The sequence below is a fragment of the Rhineura floridana genome, chromosome 9 (genome assembly GCF_030035675.1).
Source record: "Rhineura floridana isolate rRhiFlo1 chromosome 9, rRhiFlo1.hap2, whole genome shotgun sequence".
NCBI lineage: Eukaryota > Metazoa > Chordata > Lepidosauria > Squamata > Rhineuridae > Rhineura > Rhineura floridana.
The window spans coordinates 110,485,941-110,506,312 of record NC_084488.1 but is presented as its reverse complement, the minus strand read 5'-3'; positions in this window follow the sequence as shown (position 1 = coordinate 110,506,312).

The following is a 20,372-nucleotide window of genomic DNA, read 5'->3' as shown; positions in this document are numbered from 1 at the left end:
GTAACCAGAGGCAACAAATCACTTTCACTGGAATAGCCCAGACCGCAGTGAAAGTGTTGTGGGATGTATCAAAAGAATGCCTTGTCTTTAATAATTTACATTTGGGAATGGGACCTTCAGACCTAGCACATCCAATGTGCATTTGAAGCATATGAGTTCCCCCAAAGAATTCTGGGAACTGTGGTTTTCCCCTCATAGAGCTACAATTTTTCAGCACCCTTAACAAACTATTGTTCCTGATATTCCTTGGGGGAATTCATGTGCTTTAAATGTGCGTTGGGTGTGCTTTAAATGTATGGTGTCGACATGCTGCAAGCGGGACTTAGGAAACATGCATACGATTGGGCTGTATGTCTGCAGTTCTTTGCATGCTTACTTGAAATCCCACTGAACTCTATGGGACCTTGCTGTAAATGAGATAGTTTACAGCAGGGGTGGAAACCTCAGACCTAACAGATGAATGTGATCCTTCATGTCTCTCTCTGCCGCCCTCTAGCACTATACAACTTAAGCCACATCCCTGTCTACAAGCCACACCCCTCACTGCACCTGCTGCAAACCCTCCCCCTTGAACTCTGATAATGCCTCTTGCTTGACTGGTTGGAGTAATACATGGGTGTGTGTGTAGAAACCTCTGATTTATGCATGTCTGGAATGTAGCTTACCGTACAAAGGTAAAAGTTGCATCTGTAGCTCCGCCCACGTTCCCCTCTCACTCTTCCTGCCACTGGCATGCAACTTTCCAGAAGCTAGCCATGAGAATGTGGCCCTCAGGATGAGGAAGGCTCCCTAGCCCTTGTTTAGAGTGAGCAGTATGACTGCTCTAATGTTTACAGGCCTTCCTAGATAAGACCATGCATGACTGTGAGCAGCTTAACCCTTTCTTGAAGGCCATGGGAAATGATGTAATGGAAGATGCAAGTCAAGTTGAGGGTCCAAACCAGTTCCACTGCTCCAATAGAATGGAAGCCATGGGAAGTAGTGAAATGAGCATGTCCCCATGGGTATGAGCAGAGGTGTAGTCATCCAGGGTTTCAGGAGGTCTTAGACCCCTTACTTTTTGGGGAGCAGGGTCTCTATGTCTACAGCATCTTACAAGCCAGCACAAAAAGGGAGTGTGTCAGCCACTGAGAAGGGTCTTCTAACTTGCTTCCTTGTTCTTTCCTGCTGATTGGAGCCAATTAGAGTGAAAAGAGGTGAGTCAGCCACTGAGAAGACTCTTCTCGGTAGCTAATACTCTCTAATGCTTATTGGCTCCTAGGGACGTCTATTGTTGTGAGAGAAGGCATTAGCAAGGATCTCATTCCCAACCCCACAGCAAAAAGGGGGGCATGGCTGTCACTAACATGAAGGGACCCTGCATCTCTGAATTTGCCACTCCACTACTGGGTATGGGTTTTGCCATTAAGTTACCTGTCCTGCATGTGGTTTGTCCCAAACCTCTATTTCTCTTCTAATACAAGTGAACCGAGTATCAACAACCTATTCAAAAAGAGAGAGAGCAAAAATAGATTGGGAAGGTGTGATGGAAAGGATCAAAGCAAGAAAATCTGAAGCAAAGAGAAACCTGAGAATCCCTCACATATTCATTCTTTGTAAGCATAATCCTATCTGAGGAACCTTAATTTTTTTTCACTTCAGAAAGAGAGGACACTTTGGCTTAATTTATAACAACTTGCTCATGAGTAACCCTGTGATCATTCCAACAGCTGGTAAGATTGCCATAGCACCATCAGAAGATGAATTTTTGGCTTCTATAAAAACTCATGGGCTTTGCATTTTTTAAAATTTTCACTGGAGCTCCTTGCAAATTTAAGATTGAAATCTTGTGCACGCTTACTTGGTAGAAACTCCCATTGGGCTAAATTGGGCTTACTTCAGAGTAAACATGAAGAACTTTGCACTGCATGTGCATTTACAATTGTTACAGTCACTCAGTCTCTGCATATGGAAAGCCTTTGTATATCTCTTGGGCATTGCAGCCAACCACAAATGAAGCAAAACACCCCAAACCATTGCTGAAATTCTTATGCCTGTGCATATGTTTACCTTGAATAATTTTTTCAAAAAAACTTAAAAGGTGGTGGGTGGGTTTGTTTTTTTCCTCCTTTTGTTTCAAATGCACGCATTTTCACTTTCCAAAAAAAGTAAATAACTTTTAATAGTACATTTTTAAAATGTCATATATTGCAACATATTGATGCATTTGTCATACGTTTCTACTTAAATTATTAAGCACTTATGGTTTAGCTGTAATAATAACTATATGTATGGGTAAAAAATTTATTTTAGATATAAAGCAAAATTTTAAAAAAATACTGAAAGAGGATGCAATGCTTTTCTTCATTACTTGATGACAGTTTTGTCATCTCTCTCTTTGCAAAAATAATAGTAATAAAATCCACAAAGACTTGAATTCATTTTATGTTTCCAATGGGGAAAGTGCATGTCCCACATCAAAAAGTTATGGACTTTGATGCAGAATGCCCTCAATTCTGTAAATATGGATTTCCTTTTAATACAAAGTGTAATTTTGTGCCAGTGAAATGAAGTCTGAATAGTTATGTGTTTTTTTCTTTTCTTGAAGAAAAAAGATTTATTAAACTTTATAGTTTATCTGGATATGTTGGATGCTTTGACAATAAATGACTTTATTTTCTTCAAAAGCACTTGAGTGTGGTGAAGGACTTTTTTTAGAATAGGTGAGGGTGCACATTTAGAAAGGGGGAATTCAAATGCTGCACTTGGCTTACAACACAGAGAGTGAGGGAAATATTAAGTGAAGTTCAGAGTACCACACAGTCAATTATGTCTGCCATTGACCCTTCAGGGTCAATCATCATTTCACCGCAGCAGTGCAAATTAGAATTTTTTACAAATGATTGGCAAGTGGAAGCCGTTGGGTAACCTGATCTATAAAGCAGAAGGATGTGCATGTGTTTGCTGTTGGAAGTGTTGGGGTGTAACTCAGCTTGGTGGGTTTGTACAGGGGAAAAGCAGATAGAGAGAGGGGAACCTCAAGGCTGACCCTTTCTTCAGGTGCTAGACTGGTACTCTTAGGGCTGCTGACCACATTTTCTAACTCCTCTTCCCACCTTGGAAGAGGGGAGATACCTTGCCCTTCTCTTTCTGTCTCCCTCCTTCAGAGGTGAAGGAGCCAGCGTGGCTCCTTGAATGTCCAACCGAGTTAGGTAGTTAGAACCAGGACCCTATAATAAAATAACCTTTCGGATTTTCTGTAACAAAAGTCTCAGCGTGACTGAAGCTGAAGGGAAGGGCTCTCACAAGGCATTCAGTATACAGTCAGGGCCAAGCTGTGTGTGCTGACTCTGCTAAGCGAATCCAACATTTACAACATTAGGAACAGAGAGAGGAAGCTGCCTAATAATGGTTCATCTAGTACAGCATTGTCCACACTGACTGGGAGCGGTGCTCCAGGATTTCAGGACGGGTTTGCTCCCAGCCCTACCTAACCTGGAGACGCTGGGGCTCGAACCTGGGGCATTCTGCATGTAACGCAGAGGCTTTACCACCGAGCTACAGCGCTGCCTGAATACTGCTTTTCCTAGGATTTCTGCGCCCACGAGCCATCAGCATCCTTGCAGACTTTTGAAGGGCTAAAGCGGAATGCAGCCCTCCAAGTACTTTAAAAAACCATCGAAGAGCTGCCTAAACTTTATGGAACTGCTCCACCGCGGGGCATTGATAATTTTAGCCTCGCGTTCCCTGATGACCCTAAGTGTATTGGGCACATCCTAGCACGAGCTGTTTGCGACTCGGTGCCCCCTAGCTTGGGAGCCAGCCCCCACGCAGCCCAGAGCAACCTGCTTCCCAGTAAACGGCATGCACAGACTTGGACTCCGCGACTGCAGTTCTAGGCACACTGACTTGGGAGGGAAATCCCACGCAGTTCAGAGGGACTTCTAAATGAGCACGCGTATGATCAGGCTGCATTTGGAGGTGACTGATGGGAAGACTTCCCATTGATGAAACACAGACAGATAATATCCGCGGCAGTGGAACTCGGGACCAAACTAACAAGGTAGGCAGTTTGAGCCGTGACTGGGTCGTCTTCAACATTTTTTGTTCTTACTTTAACGCAGTCACGATGGGGTTGTTGGTATTACTTCAAATCACCACTCACGTGTAGTTTGACTCTTAGCTGCACAGGAAGTTACTGCCGACTAACAGCGCAAGCCTATGTCTACTCAGAAGTTGCCTTGTTGAATTCAGTGGGGATTAGTCTTCAATGGGGATTAGTTGAATTCAATGGGGATTAGTCTTCTATGGGGATTAGTTGAATTCAATGGGGTTAGGACTGCAGTATAAATCCAACTGAGGCCTGTGGGATTTCATCCCGAATAAGTTTACAGGGCTGAACTCCTATGCACGCTTACTTGAGACTAACAGCACAATCCTTAGCCCCACTGAGTTCAATGGAGCTTGCTCCTAGATAAGTATGTATTAGGGTTGCCAGGTTCAGGGCCTGAGACTGATCCTGTATCTTTAGGAAAAGAGAAAGTCAGCCAAGTGCAGGTGTTCTTGCAACACTGTAATGGGAAAAACCACAAGGTGGAATTCTCCCTTCCCCCTGCACAACTTTTAAAGATACAGAAGACCGCTTGGTTGCCTCCAAGAGGTCTTCTGTATCTTTAAAAGTTGTGCAGGGGGAAGGGAGAATTCCACCTTGTGGTTTTTCCCATTACAGCATTGTAAGAACACCTAAAGATACATGATCAGTCTCAGGCCCTGAACCTGGCAACCCTAGTATGTATATATGTGTAAGATTGCAGTCTTTCTTATTGAGAACAGTAGGACATGAAGCCTGATCCAATCCGTGTTTACTAAGAAGTAAGTAATTCCCAGGTAAGCATGTAGAGGATTGCAGCCTTAATTCCAAGCCAGCTATTTAGGATGGGGCCGCACATGGGACCTGAAATCCCAAAATGGGTGTCAGAGTACTATAAACCAGTTAATTTTGCCTTTTGGTTGGCAACCCGTTCCCAATATGCATCTTAAAATGCATTCTGTCTTAAACTAGTTCCGCTGCCTTCAGAGCAGGGCTGTAACCCTAAATGGGGACTCTAGAAATCCTTGTCACACGATCCTGCCCAACCCTAACTAAGAAGTAAGGTCCTCCTGTTGAAACCCTGTGGCCCTTACTTCCACAGAAGTGAGCTTAATGTCGGGGTACCTGTGATGTGCCATAAAGATGGGCATGGAGGGGTCTTACTGACTGCAGTAACACTTCACTGGCATAAATTTAAACAATCCGTGCTGGATCCTTCATCAGGATCCTTCATCAGAAAAAGCCTCAGTGCCGACACAAAGCCAAGGAATATCTCTTATTTTTGCCTGTGTTTTCAGATGCTGCCTTGAACACGTGAGTCCAAGCCAAAGCTCAATTTATCTCAGACATATGTGAAGAGAAAATGTGATGAGGTGCAGCCTAGGCATGTTTACTCAGAAGTAAGTCCACTCACCTGCAGCAACGGTTGCCATCCTATACTCACTTGGGAATAAATTCCATAGAACTCAATGGAACACTTCAAAATAAAAGTGCATATATGCTATATATATTATTCATAAGTGTGTCCAAGGGCACCTCTGTGGGTAACCAACTGTCATGCCAAAAATCACACTGTACATGGGAGTCGTCACTGCAGTCCTTCCAAAGTGGTACATACCCATCCTGATTCACATGACCAAGCACTAGATTGGAAGCTGAATTCATTCCATTAAGGAAGACGAGTAGCGTAGTGGCGAATTTAGAAATGCAAGGTCCCTTGATGATAGTCACAGCCACACCCCTTCCCCCCTTTTTTGCTGCTGAGTTGAGAATGAGATCCTTGTGGATGCCTTCTCCCACAACAACAGATGTTCCTAGGAGCCAATCAGCATGAAAAGATAGTGTTAGCTTCTGAGAAGAGTTTTCTCAGTGGCTGACTCACTCTGATTGGCTCCAGTTGTCAGGAAAGGACAAGGAAGCAAGTCAGAAGACTCTTCTCAGTGGCAACACATTTCCCTTTCACGTTGATTGGTTTGTAGGATGCTGGAGACATTGGGACCCTGCTCCCAAAAAAGTAAGGGGTCTAAGCCCCCCCCAGTCCCTGGATAACTACACCCCTGATTAGAACATGCAGGTGCACCCTCCCCTGTCCATTTCAGGAACACCTATATCTTCTTATGAAACATATTTAAAATATGCTGTTCAAATAGGCTGCGTTAGGGCAATTTGGTTTTGAATATCTCTAAGGGTGGCCCTTTGGTTTTTCTTGCCGATTCCTGTTCACCTTCTGGATACCTGAAGTAGCGCCTTCAAATGAGCACTCAGGAAGGAACCTAGAAGGCTGCCTTATATGGAGTCAGCATTGGCCTATCTTGCTCAGTATTGTCTACCCTGTCTGGCAGCAATTGTCCAGGATTTCAGCTAGGAATCCCTCCCGGGCCTACCTGGAGCGGAGATGCGGGCATTGAACCAGGGCCTTCTGCATGAGACACTGATGCTCTACCCCTGAGCCACGGCCCTTCCCCAGTTGTGAAGCAGCAGCGCAGAGTCCCAGTTTACTCAGATTTCAGCTGTGCTTAGTGCCATGCCAGGTGAATGAGCAGTGGGTCGCAGGTTTTAAAAAAACACCTGGGACTCCCCTGACAGGAAAAGGAGGAAAGGAAGTGGGCGTAGCAACCAAAAGAACACAGGGAGCTACCTTAGACCGAGTCACCTCATTAGTCCATCTAGCTCAGTATTATCTACACTGACTGGCAGAAGTTCTCCGGGGTTTCCAGAGAAGTCCTTCCCAGCCCTATACATGGAGACGCCAGGGCTTGAGCCTGGGACCTTGGGCATGCAAAACAGGTGCTCACTCATGGAGCTAGAGGACCTTTTATCCATAGAAGTGTGCAGTGAGTGTGGGTCCTGGTGGAAATGGACATGAAAGCATAATCGGTCCAGCTGCCACCAGGGCTGTCTTCTGGTGATGCTTTAAATACGCTGCAACCCTATGCACATTTTCTTGTGCAACCCCCATTGAATTCATTGGGACTTACTTCTAAGAAAGCACAAAGAGCCTTGAGCATTAAGGCAGCAATCCTTGATACACTTATCAGGGAGTAAAAAGTCCCACAGAGCACTGTGCGCCTTACTTCTGAGGGTAGTACGCATGGAATTGTGCTGTAAATGTTGCAGAGTAGCAAAATTAGGCACTTGAGCATCTGAGTGAGCTTTGTGTGTTTGAATCCTTGCTAAATATTACACCTTCCCTGGAATTAGTCAGACTGAGACTTTAAGCTTTAAAATAGGAAATTTTACATACTTGATAGGAAAGGGTTCTACATCTAGCTAACTAGCTAAGTTGGAGATGCAAACACCAAGCCTGGTGTTTGCCCTCATGCTGGGAGGAGAGAGACAAAGAGATGATGTCTGCTCTCCCTCTCAAGAGAACAAAGAAGAAGCCGGAAGATGAGGTCAATATCCTGAGAATATCAGTCTAACAGGAAGGAAAAGTCAGCAGGAGATCAAAGGATAGGTGTAGCCTAGCAATCAGGAGGCCTCCTCTCTAGCTGCCCTTTTTAACCCCATGCAGCCCCAACCCACCAGTTTGAGTTGAACCACATATTTCAACAGTAAATTTGTAGGAATAACAGTGCAATCCTATACATGTCTACTCAGGAGGAAGTCTAATTGAGTTCAATGTGGCTTACTCCCAGGTAAATGGATCTATGTGTGCCCACATAGTAAGCCTAATTGAACTCAGTGGGTTTTACAACTCCATCCTATGCATGTTAATCGGGAACAACCACAGGATTCAATGGAACTTACTCCCAGGTAAATGCACCTAGGATTGGAGCCAGGCAGTACTTTGCGAGTTTACTTGAAAGTGAGCCCTGCTGTGTTCAATGGGATTTAAAACTGTGCTTAAGGCTGCAATCCAATACATGTCTACTCAGACGTAAGCTCCATTGGGCTCAAGGGGACTTACTCCCAAGTAAGTGTGTATTGGATTGCAGCCTAAGACACTTAACTGTGATTAGGACTACAGGTGAAGTTCTCGAAGAAATGTGCTTAATATTGGGTTGCATGCTTTGCAGCTACAGAGAAAGCGGCCTTCAGGTTCAAAGTCTTAGAAAAAGTTATTAGGAAAATAAAATAAAATCGATAAGGTTACAGGGCTCAGTGGTTTTATGTGTTGTGCGGATCGAGCACCTCCTCTGTAGTGCCATCATTTCTACAATTATATTCTGTGGATTTTGCAAACCTAATTTGTTTTGCATCATTTGGAATAAATAGATGCTCAAATTCATTTATTGCATGTTATTTGACCTTCCAACCCAGCGCAGGGTGGGGGTGGTGAAGGAAGGCCCTCATCGATATCAATGTAGTATCATAGAAGGTGTTGAAGTTGGGGGGGTGAGGAGAAAGCACGTGCTCGAAAGAGGATTCCAGCGCCCAGGAAACTTCCGCTCCAAGGTTCCCATTGAAATGTTTGCGGCTTTCCATTTGGAGTGTCAGCAACAGCCTGCTCCTTCCACGACTTGCGCTCCTCCATTTTCAAATGAATGAGATGAATTCCAGCAGCAAAGTTGGGAGCCTGCGATTGTAACCGCGCATTTCCAGGCGCTAACTTCGGGTTTAGAGCCCACAGAGATTCTCTTGTTGAAGATGGTTAGTTTTCCAGGTCTCCCATTGATGTTAATAGAAAACGGAAAGTTGCATTTCGGGTCACTGTCGTTACCAGCCATTAATGATTCCTTAAGGCGTGGATCATGAAGGACCCTCACATGGATGTTCTCAACACACGCATGCCATTTAAAGCTCCCCATTGGTCCAGATTTTTTCCTTTGCATCTTTCCTAAATATCATGGAAAAGTTACATTTCTGAAACGGATATATGCTTTCCTATTATGTGCGGTGCAGAACTTGCATACCCAGGCCTTGTTGGAATATATGTAGTTTAACTCCAACTTGTGGGTTGAAGCTGCATGGGGTTAAAAAGGGTAGCTAGAGCGGAGACCTCTTGGTTGCTAGGCTATACCTGTCCTTTGATCTCCTGCTGTCTCTTCCTTCCTGCTAGACTGATATGCATAGGATGTTGATCCCAGTTCCTTCCCTCCTTCTCAGTCTTCTTCTTTCTCTCTAGAGGGGAGCAGACATATTCCTTTGTCTCCCCCTCTCCTCCAAAGCATGAGGGCAAGCACTGGGCTCAGTGTCTGCAGCTCCAACTTAGCTAGTTAGCTAGATATAGGACTCTTTCCTATCAAGCGTGTACTTCCAGAATAAAGTAGTTATTTCTTATTTTAAAGCTTAAAGTCTCTGTCTGACTAATTTGCAGAGAAGGTAGAATCTTTAGCAAGGATTCAAACACATACACACAGGCTCGCTCAGAACTCTCCGTTCCCAGCATCGCGACTCTCTGCCAGGCCTGGACTTACGCAGCAGGCAAAAGGCAGTGGAATCCTGATGGAGCGCCTCCAACGTCATAAATTGTGCCGCCCTACAAGATCTACCACTCAGGGCCTCCTCTCAGTCCCATCAACTAAAGTGATTGGGTTGGTGAGGACTCGGAAGAGGGCCTTCTCTGTGGCGGCCCCCACGATTTGGAACTCCCTCCCAATAGATCTTCGACATGCCCCTTCCTTATATATATTTCGCCGAGGCCTGAAGACTTGGCTTTTCCATCAGGCCTTTATGAACTTGAGACTTCTAAGGTGAACTAGCTTCAGAATTGTATTACTGACAACTTTACTAAATATTGTAATTTTGCATTGTGCTGTACTGGTTATATTGTTTTTATTGTATCATATTTTACCATGTATTTTATCGTGCTTTATTGTACGCCGCCTAGAGTGGCCATTGGCCAGATAGGCGGCCTATAAATTAAAGTTTATTATTATTATTATTAAGTTTATTAATCCTGAAAATCCAGAGGAAGGGAAGAATCCCTAGTCGGTCTTTCCTTTTTCCCACTCCCCGGCCCCTTTTTCTGCTCCCTACAAGTGAATGCGTCCTCTCTTTTCTTCCCCTCTCCAAATAGTTACTAGCATGGAAAAGGCAGACCTTGGAAAAGTTACTTTTTTGAACTACAACTCCAATCAGCCCAATCCAGTGGCCACACTGGCTGGTGCTGATGGGAGTTGTAGTTCAAAGAAGTAACTTTTCCAAGCTCTGGAAGGTTTGCCTTTGGGAAAACCTTGAGAGCTGGAGGGCCCACTGAGCACAACCATGATTTATTTTTCACTTGCAATCTTTTTCCTTTGGTCTTCCAGTTGTTGCTGAACTACAACTCCCATCAGCCCCAGAAAACATGGCAATGCCTAGCGATGATGGGAATTGTACAGTGCTGTAGTGGCAAATTCAGAAGGGCGGAGTCCCTTCATGATAGTCACAGCCAGACCCCTTCCCCTTTTTTGTTGCTGGGTTGAGAATGAGATCCTTGTTAAAGCCTTCTCCCACAACAAAATACATCCTTCGGAGCCAATCAGCATGAAAAGGGAGAGTGTTAGCTACTAAGAAGAGTCTTCTCAGTGGCTGACTCACCTCCTTTCACTCAGATTGTCTTAAAGCAGCAGGAAAGGACAAGGAGGCATGTTAGAAGATTCTTCTAAGTGGCTAACACACTGCTCTTTCATGCTGATTGGCTTATAGGATGCTGGATACATAGGGATCCTGCTCCCCCAAAAGTAAGGGGTCTAAGACAACTACAGCCCTGGAGTTGTAGTTCAGCAACATCTGCAGGACCAAGGGTCCCCCACTGTTGGACACTGAAAGACTGGGTGGCTAATCTGTGGCCCTCCAGATGTTGCTGAACTACAACTCCTATCCCCACCACCACCATTGGCCAGGCTGGCTGGGGCTGATGGGAGATGTCGTACAGCCACAAATGGAGGAGGGCACCACATTGGCTACTCCTGCTGAAAACCACTGAGAAGAAAACCCTCCTGTTCTATGCATCATTCATTTTGACCAGAGCTAGGAAAAGTTACTTTTTTGAACTACAACTACCATCAGACCCAGCATGGCCACTGGATTGGGCTGGTGGGAGTTGTAGTTTAAAAAAGTAACCGTTCCAAGCTCTGATTTTGACCTTCGGCAACGTTCATTTTGACCTCTGGCAGCAAATAGCTTCATACCCACAAGCACACACACACTTGCGGGGGAGTGAAAAGGAGGGATTGGCGTTTAAGTTTTGAAGGAGCTCCTGTCATTTATAGCTCACCTTTGATGGCAAAGCCAAGCCAGTGGTCTCCTGGCAGTGGTGTGACAAAGCCCCCCTTTCACCATCACATGTTCTAGGATAAGGGCGTGAACCTATTCCAAGCAAAAGAATGGGACTGATGCTGGGTTTTGCAGCCCAGTTCACAAGCACCTTACAAATGAAAAGTGGGGAGTCCAGACTGTTTGCAGATTGCACATGGTCGGGATCAAACCAGCAGCAAGTTGTCAGAAAAGCAAACTTGTCACCTTGTTCCTTTGGGAGGCTGAACTTGGCTACTAGTTTCTAGTCCCAGGAAGAGCCACCCCAATGATCAGCCCCAGTTCAGTTCCCCCTCAGCCCTATGATAAGCTTTGAGCCACCCCATATTCATGACCTGGGGGCGGTGTTCACCGTCTTCATCCAGAATGACTCTCTCCCCTCAAACCCCTTGTTTTTGCACAATGCTGTACTGCGCCTGAGGTGACCACTGCAAATAAGGGACCATGAGTACTGCCCCAAACTCTTCTTTTGCAAGCGATCCTATGCGTGTTCAGGTGGAACCTACCAAGTTCAATGAAGTTGATGCCCCAGTGTACCTAGGGTGGCAACCAGGGATGTAATCGTCTGGGGGCTCGGGGGTCTTAGATCCTTTACTTTTTTAGGAGCAGGGTCCCTATATTGTCAGCATGCTATGAGCCAATCAGCATCAAGGGGGAGTGTGTTAGCCACTGAGAAGAGTCTTCTAACATGCTTCTTTATTTTTTCCTGCTGATTGGAGCCAATCAGAATGAAAGGAGGTGAGTCAGCCACTGAGAAGACTCTGAAGAAGAAAAAGTCCTGCCTGATCCTGAACCCTTAGCAGAGGATGAAGAAGCCACTGCCTCCTGAAAGTGTAAGCATTATTATTGTTGTTGTTGTTATAGATTTATTTGTACCCCGCCTTTTGGCCAGAAGGCCCTCAAGGCAGCTTACAAGTACATCAATATAAGCAATACAATTCAAAATCAAGTAACATCATTAAAAAAGCTACAACAACAACTATTAGAAAATGTACAATGTACAATGTATACAATACAGTAACTAGATATAAAATAAGGTAATTCCCACATCATATCAGAACAGTTATCAGAAAACAAAAACAAAACAAAGCAGTAAGAACAAAGAATCTTCCATGGTCTTCTTCTCCAAGGCAACCCCAAGATGATTCCATGTCAAAGTGAAGTCTGTTCTTATTTCTCCTTTTTCAGATGAGGCACTAAGTATTTGCATGGGCTGTAGAAATGCTAAAGAAATATGGGGAAAGCTTGAAAATGTGTATGAGAGAAAATCTAAAAATCATTTCTCTATAAGTCGCTGTACACACTGAAACAGTCTAGCAATCTGAATCCATATCTGGAGATGTTGCTCCAAGAATTAGAAAGATGTGGGTGATCATTGGACAAAGATTTGCAAAAGTTATTTTGCTGGCCTCTCTAAATGAACATCATCAAGTGACTGCCTTCATACTAGAACAGACAGATCAGATCAGATCACATCGTTTGAAAGATCAGGACTATAAAGAGAGACAGGAATGAACTCTGACTGAAAAACCAAATTTTACTGTGGGCAGAAACAACAACCAAAGACAGGATAGAAAGATGAGTCATGCCTTGAAGTCACAGCAGGGCACAGACAAATAAAGGAAGAATTGCTTCAAATGCAAATCTCCTAATCACCTTCAAAGAGATTATCCTGGAAAGGACAAAGGAGAAAATGTTGCTTTTAAAAAGAAGCAAAAAACACATAGCCAAACTAAAGTGAAGCAATTCAGTTACTGTGTATCTGATGGAAAGAGTGATGATTATAAAACCAGATTTTTAATTGACACGCGTTGTACCGCACATTTAATAAATGATAAAAAATTGTTTAAGAACCTAAGCCGCCATACGTAAGGACAGCATCAGGAGATGTTTTCTGTTCTCAATGAAGGCACGGTGGAGTTAAGGCATGGCAGAGTTACTTTGCAAAACATCAGAGGGCAACAGAGAGCTTGAACTGAAAAATTGCCTATTTGTTCCAGCATTTAAAGATAATTTAATAAGTGCCACTAAAATAATGGAGCTTGGAGGTGAACTGCACTTATATGAAAAAAATTGCCAAGTTTTATATGAAGGACAAGTATGTTGTACTGCAAAATTGAAAAATGGACTTTTGCATTTGGTATATTTTGAAACTATGCATGCAATTACAGCTAAAGAATCCTGTAATTCTGGATGTTTGCATGTTTGGCATAGAAGAATGGGACATGCCAGCTTAGCCAGAATCAATGCTACAGGCATTAAAATTGGACAGTGTAAATCTATAGAAAAATGTGAATGTTGTATAAAGACAAGAAGTGTGAAACCAACATTTCCTAAGAAAAGTGAAAGAAAAACTACAAAATCTCTAGCATTAATTCATGCAGACCTTTGTGGACCCATGAGAATGCCATCATAGGGTGGATATTTTTGGAAGTGGGGCAAGAGCAACTCCTGTTTTGTTCTTTTGTTTATGTTCCAGAAGGGAGATAGAGTTAGGGTCCTCCAGATGGCTAGGCTTGACTACCTTTACCTATGATGCTCTGACTGACTTCCTTCCCTCGCAGACTGATATGCTAAGGGAAGTTTATCTGCCCCTCCTCCTTCTGCCCTTTCCTTCTTCTCTTCTTCGACTGTCCGAGAGAGAGGAGACATCTTTGTCTTTGCTCTCTCTCCTGAGCCATGAGGGCAATACCCACATCTGGGCATTGCCCTTCCAACTTAGTTAGTTAGTTAGAACTAGGTATGCCTTTCCTATCTACTATATATTTCTATAAATAAAGTAGCTTTTCTTATTTTACTAAGTCTTAAGTCTCAGAGATCTAAATGCAAGGTAAAAGCCTGCCACTTAGGTAAACGCACACACTGGCACACACGATTGACGTTCCCTGCTCATTTATACAAATTTGCATAACAGGAATGTATATATGCTTACTTTCATAGATGATTACTTGAGATATACTACAATGTACCTACTGAGAGAGAAAAGTCAAGTACTTCAAAAATTGAAGGACTATGACAGAATTGTATCCAACAAATTTGGCAGAAAGCCACAGATTATAAGATCTGACAATGGAGGAAAATTTGTGTCCAGGGGTATGCAAGACTTTCTACATGAGGAAGGCATAGAGTACCAGACTACTGTTATTTATACTCCAGAACAAAATGGGGTCTCGGAACGCATGCGTTTGAAGAACTTGACTTTTCTCTCTCAGTAGGTACATTGTAGTATACCTCTCTTCTGAGCCATGAGGGCAATACCCACGTCTGGGCATTGCACTTCCAACTTAGTTAGTTAGTTAGAACTAGATATGCCTTTCCTATCTACTATGTATTTCTATAAATAAAGTAGCTTTTCTTATTTTACTAAGTCTTAAGTCTCAGTGATCCTAATGCAGGGTAAAAGCCTGCCACTTAGGTAAACACACACACTGGCGCACAAGCATCTCAGACCATTGACAATCTCTGCTCATTTATACAAATTTGCATAATTTGCACTGCCAAGGAAGGAATATTCATTAGATATTTTTCAACGCAGAAGGGATTCCGAGTCTTAGAACCCCAAACTGGTGAAGTTGGAGTACACAGAGCTGTCCACTTTGGTGAAGGAAAATGTGCACACCAACCAGAAGGGGTGCCACACCAAACAGATGACAGTGAAATGGAAGAACAAACTGAGCTATTCTTCTGCAACAGAAGAGATCACAGTAATACACCAGCAGAGGAAGGTGAGGAGTCTGAGCCAGAAGAGGCATCAGAACCAGAAGGGGCAGCTGAAGCACCAGCACCCAGACACCCTGAACGCACCAACAAAGATGTACCACCAGAAAGACTTGCTTACCTCATGAGAGATGAACTTCCAGAGCCAGAGACCTGGAAAGAGATTGAACCCTTACGCAAAGCTGAAGCTGAGAGGTGGGTGCAGGCAGCCAAGGAAGAGCTGGAAGCTCTACACAAGAATAAAACTCGGACACTGACCAAGCTTCCTCAAGGAAGGAAAGCTGTAGGCTGCAATGTTCAAGATATTCAAGAAAAAGCTGGACACTGAAGGAAACATTGAGAGATACAAGACAAGCCATCTATGTATCAGCGCTGTTACCAGACCACATGTGGCAGTAGCTGTCTGATACCTGTGCAGAAAAACCAGATTGCCAACCAAGAAGGACTGGGAAGCAATCAAGAGAGTGGCGAGATATCTGAAGGGCACTGCAACCATGAAACTGAAGTTAGAGGCTACCCGAGATCCCAGACTAGTGGGATATGCAGATGCTGATTGGGCTGAAGAAACTACTGACTGAAAATCCGCCAGTGGAAACGTCTTCTACTATGGAGATTCAGTGATCAGCTGGGCAAGTAAGAAACAAGAGACTGTAGCACTCTCATTCACAGAAGCAGAGTATGTGTTAGCTACTGAAGCTACAGTTGACATGGCAACTTGAACTGTTCAAAGATTTAGGCATCTCTATACCTGGGCCTGTTGTGATGCATGAAGACAACCAAGGATGCATCAGACTCATGGAGTCAGAAGGGGTGAGTTCACGAACCAAGCACATAGATGTGAAGCACCAATTCAGTAGAGATAATGCAGAGGACTACTCAAGATGGAGTATTGTCCAACGGAAGACATGACTGCAGACGCTCTGACGAAGGAGGTGGGCAAAGTCAGATACTGCAAGCTGTGAGACAAGATGAACCTCGTGGACTGACCCAAACACTCGTTGAGAAGGGGTGTTGGAAGTGGGGCAAGAGCAACTCCTGTTTGGGTTCTTTTCTTTGTATTCCAGAAGGAAGATAGAGTTAGGGTCCTCCAGCTGGCTACGCTTGCCTACATTACCTGTGTTCTTCTCTACCTAACTTCCTTCCATTGTAAACTGATATGCTTAGGGAGGCTGACCTGCCCCTCCTTCCTTTGTCTTCTTCTTCGACTGTCCAAGATGAAACATCTGTCTTTGCTCTCTCTCCTGAGCCATGACGGCAATACCCAAGTCTGAGCATTGCACCTATAACTTAGTTAGAACTAGGCATGCCTTTCCTATCTAGTATGTATTTCTATAAATAAAGTAGCATTTGTTATTTTACTATGTCTTAAGTCTCAGTGATCTAAATTCAGGGTAAAGGTCTGCTTCCAAGGTAAATACACACACTGGCACATGCAACTCAGACTGCTGAGGATCTCTGCATGTTATACAGCCATGAGAGTGGCTGTATACTATAGCCAGCGTGGGTTTTTCACATTCTGCAATGTTAAATTGAAAATACCCCCATGCCATTCTGATGCTTCCCATAAGCTCATTTCAAAACAAAACCTTCCAAACATACAGTTCTGAACTCAGAAACGCTTGCTTAACTACCCTGTCAATTTTCATGGTGATACACAAAACAGTCAGAGAGAATAGAGAGTTCAAAGTCTAAAAAGAGAAGAAAAAAACCCCAGCACCCTTTTGGACTTTTTTCTCTGACAGCTCATAATCTGTTGAAATTCATTAAAAATCAGCCATATTCACAGAGTACCTGTAATCCTAATACTGACCTTGCTCCATACTCTGACCTTCATCTTCTGCAGTTTAAAAGTTAAAAAAATTGCCTGGCTGGTTTTTAATTAATTTAATAAATTTTGGCTGGCAGCCTATGATAACGAGGGGCATGCTCAGTAAGAACCAACTGTCAGAATTCTAAAAGCCAGACTCACAGCTGCTGGGCTTTGCAATCAGGGGGCCACACCCACAGCAGACTTTGATTTCACTTGAGACAGTCATGGCTTCCCTCAGAGAATCCTGGGAAGCGTATTTTGTGATGGGTACTGTTCCACTGAGAGAGCTCCAGCGGCTAGACTGGTTTAACAGTCAGCCACTCTAATTGAAGGTCTGTGAGGGGAACAGGGCATCTCCTAGCAACTCTCAGCACCCTTCACTAACTACACTTCCCAGGATTCTTTGAGAGAAGCCATGACTGTCCAAAGTGACATAAAGGCCTGGTGTGGATGTGGCCAGGGAAAGCTTTGGTTTAAATTTGGGTGGGAGGCTACATGTGCCTGCTGTAGAATAAAAAGGTGGGTGAAACCCTGAAAAAGAATGTTACTGTTCACAATGTTTTCCTTTTGGAAAGGAAAGGGGCTTCCCTTCTGCCCAGTGCTCACCCACCCAATCTCCTCCCCCTCCCTTCCCTGCCCCTTCCCTGGGTCAGTGTTGGACTATGACCTGGGAGACCAGGGTTTGAATCCCCACAGAGCTATGAAGCTCACTGGGTGACCTTGGACTGGTCACTGACTCTCAGCCTCAGAGGAAGGCAATGGTGAAACCACCTCTGAATACCGTTTACCATGAAAACCCTATTCAAAGGGTCACCATAGGTGGGGATAGACTTGAAGGCAGCCCATTGCCATTTTCAAACATGATTGCACAGAAATAAATCCCATTGAACTCAAAAAGTATGCAAATGATCAAACCCACCCTCCCTTCTCCCTCCTATCCCTTCCTTCTTGCCCCTTCCCTCCCCCTTCCTTTGCCCCTCCCTCCCTATCCCCATCCCCTTCCAATCCCCTCCTTCCCCTTCCCGCTCCTCTTCCTCCTCCCCATGGTCAGTTTTACATATGTTAAGCATGATTGCATGGAAGTAAATACCACTGAACTCTATAAGCATGCAAATGATCAAACCTGCCCTCCCCTCCCCCCTCCTTTGCCCCCTCCAATATGCTCCTTTCCCTTCCCACTCCCACTCCTCCTCCCCCATGGTCAGTTTTTCCTATACTAACCAAGATTGCATAACAGTAAATCCCATTGAACTCAATAAGCGTGCAAATGATCAGACCTGCTTTACCCCTCCTTCCCCTCTCCTCTCCCTTCCCCCACCCCTCTTCCTTCTTCCTCCTCCCTTGCCCACTCCAGCCCTCCCTCCCTTCCCCCCTGGTCAGTTTTACCTATCCTAAGCATGATTGCATGGGAGTAAATCGCACTGAATTCAATAAACATGCAAATGATCAAACCTGCCCTCCACCCCTCCCCCTCCTGCCTGCTCCCCTCCCAGTCCTCCCCTCTGTGTTTCCTCCCCTCCCTCCCTCCTCCTCCCCTCCCCAACCTCTGTGGTCAGTTTCACCTATCCTAAGCATGATAGCAGGGGAGTAAATCCCATTGAACTCAATAAGTATGCAAATGATCAATCCATTCTCAGCAAACTTGCACAGGATCCCATTTCTTACCTCCCGGATTAAAAAGCAGGGAAATTCACTAATAGGCAAAAAAAAAACCTCGCAGTTTAACATACCTATAGCCCACAACTATTTCTATCAAACTTTAAAAAGCAGGGAAATTGGGCAGCTATAGTGAATGCACCAGGGGAGCAGGAGACCTGAACTCCTCTCTGAGATATTGTACTGCCCTATAAATTGGTCAAAATGCAAACACCATCTGGGTTGGTCTTTCACAGTCCAATCCACTTCCTGTGTTGTTGTTGTTCTGTGCCTCCAGGTCGACTACGACTTATGGAGACCCTATGAATCAGTGACCTCCAAGAGCATCTGTCATGAACCACCCTGTTCAGATCTTGTAAGTTCAGGTCTGTGGCTTCCTTTATGGAATCAATCCATCTCTTGTTTGGCCTTCCTCTTTTTCTACTCCCTTCTGTTTTTCCCAGCAGTTTTATCTTTTCTAATGGATCAGGTCTTCTCATTATGTGTCCAAAGTATGATAACCTCAGTTTCATCATTTTAGCTTCTAGTGATAGTTCTGGTTCAATTTGTTCTAACATCCAATCATTTGTCTTTTTCACAGTCCATGGTATCTGCAAAGCTCTCCTCCAACACCACATTTCAAATGAGTTTATTTTTCTCTTATCCACTTTTTTCACTGTCTAACTTTCACATCAATACATAGAGATTTGAATATGTCTGATTTCCTTTGCAATTTTAGTGAAGTTTCCTATAGGAAATCATTTTCTTTTTTTTCTGTTTCTGTGAATATGTGAAGTACAGCAACACTTTGCAAAATTTACACTAAAAACACTCCAAACATAATTGTGGAATAATGGCACTGGCTTCTACAGAATAGTCTCCAGTGGACCTCAGGAGTGTCTCAATTTGCACAAGATAAAACAGTGGGAGGTGAAATATATTCTAGCAAAATGCTAGGTGTGCTCTATATTTTTAATTGACCACGCCCCCCTTGCCTTAAATGAAGTGGTTTAAACATAGCAGGCTGAAAACATGCATCCTCTTTTTTCCAACAGCTAGAGTCATTGCTAAAGTAGCAACATATTGGAATCAGTCTGATTTTACTTCAAACTGCAGTTTCAGATTCCACTGTTAACGCACCCAAAATAGAAATAGAACATAACTTCCAATTTGAAACAAAAAAATGCTGTCTTCACCATCATATGGCACTGACCAATAAAAAGGCTTTGAAATTAATAAAAATAATTTTGACACAGATTTCTAGGATGAACAATGAGTGAAATAAACTTTTCTAGTTTAGATTCTCTGTAGAAACATTAGTAACACAGGAAAGAAGCAAAGTAAGAAGAACACCAACAAACATACAAAAATATAATTGTCTATCTTTGGAGATGGCAGGTGTTGCCACCACTCACCATACTCTCAGAGGCACATGTTACCAAATTCTTCCAAGCTACACAGGAAGTGGATTGGACTGTGAAAGACCAACCCAAATGGTGTTTGCATTTTGACCAATTTGTAGGGCAGTCCAATATCTCAGAGAGGAGGTCAGGTCTCCTGCTCCCCTGGTGCATTCACTATAGCTGCCCAATTTCCCTGCTTTTTAAAGTTTGATAGAAATATCTGTGGGCTATAGGTACGTTCTTAAACTGCAAGGTTTTTGCCTATGAGTGAATATATACATATTTCCATAACATGTTGTTGTGTGCGAAGGCATGCGCAAGGATCTCATTCTCAACCCAGCTGCAAAAAAAGGGGGTGGTGGCTGTAACTAACATGAAGGGACCTGAATTTACCACTACACTACTGGTCCCAAGTTCAATCCCCAGCATGGACTCCCTTGTCTGAAAGCCAGTAGAGCTGCTGACACCAACTGGAAAGTGTCATGGGGAGGGTTGGGCTCTTGGTTTTAAACTGCAGCTTCTGGGTTCTCTTTTTTCCTGCCAAGCCCCACTCCAG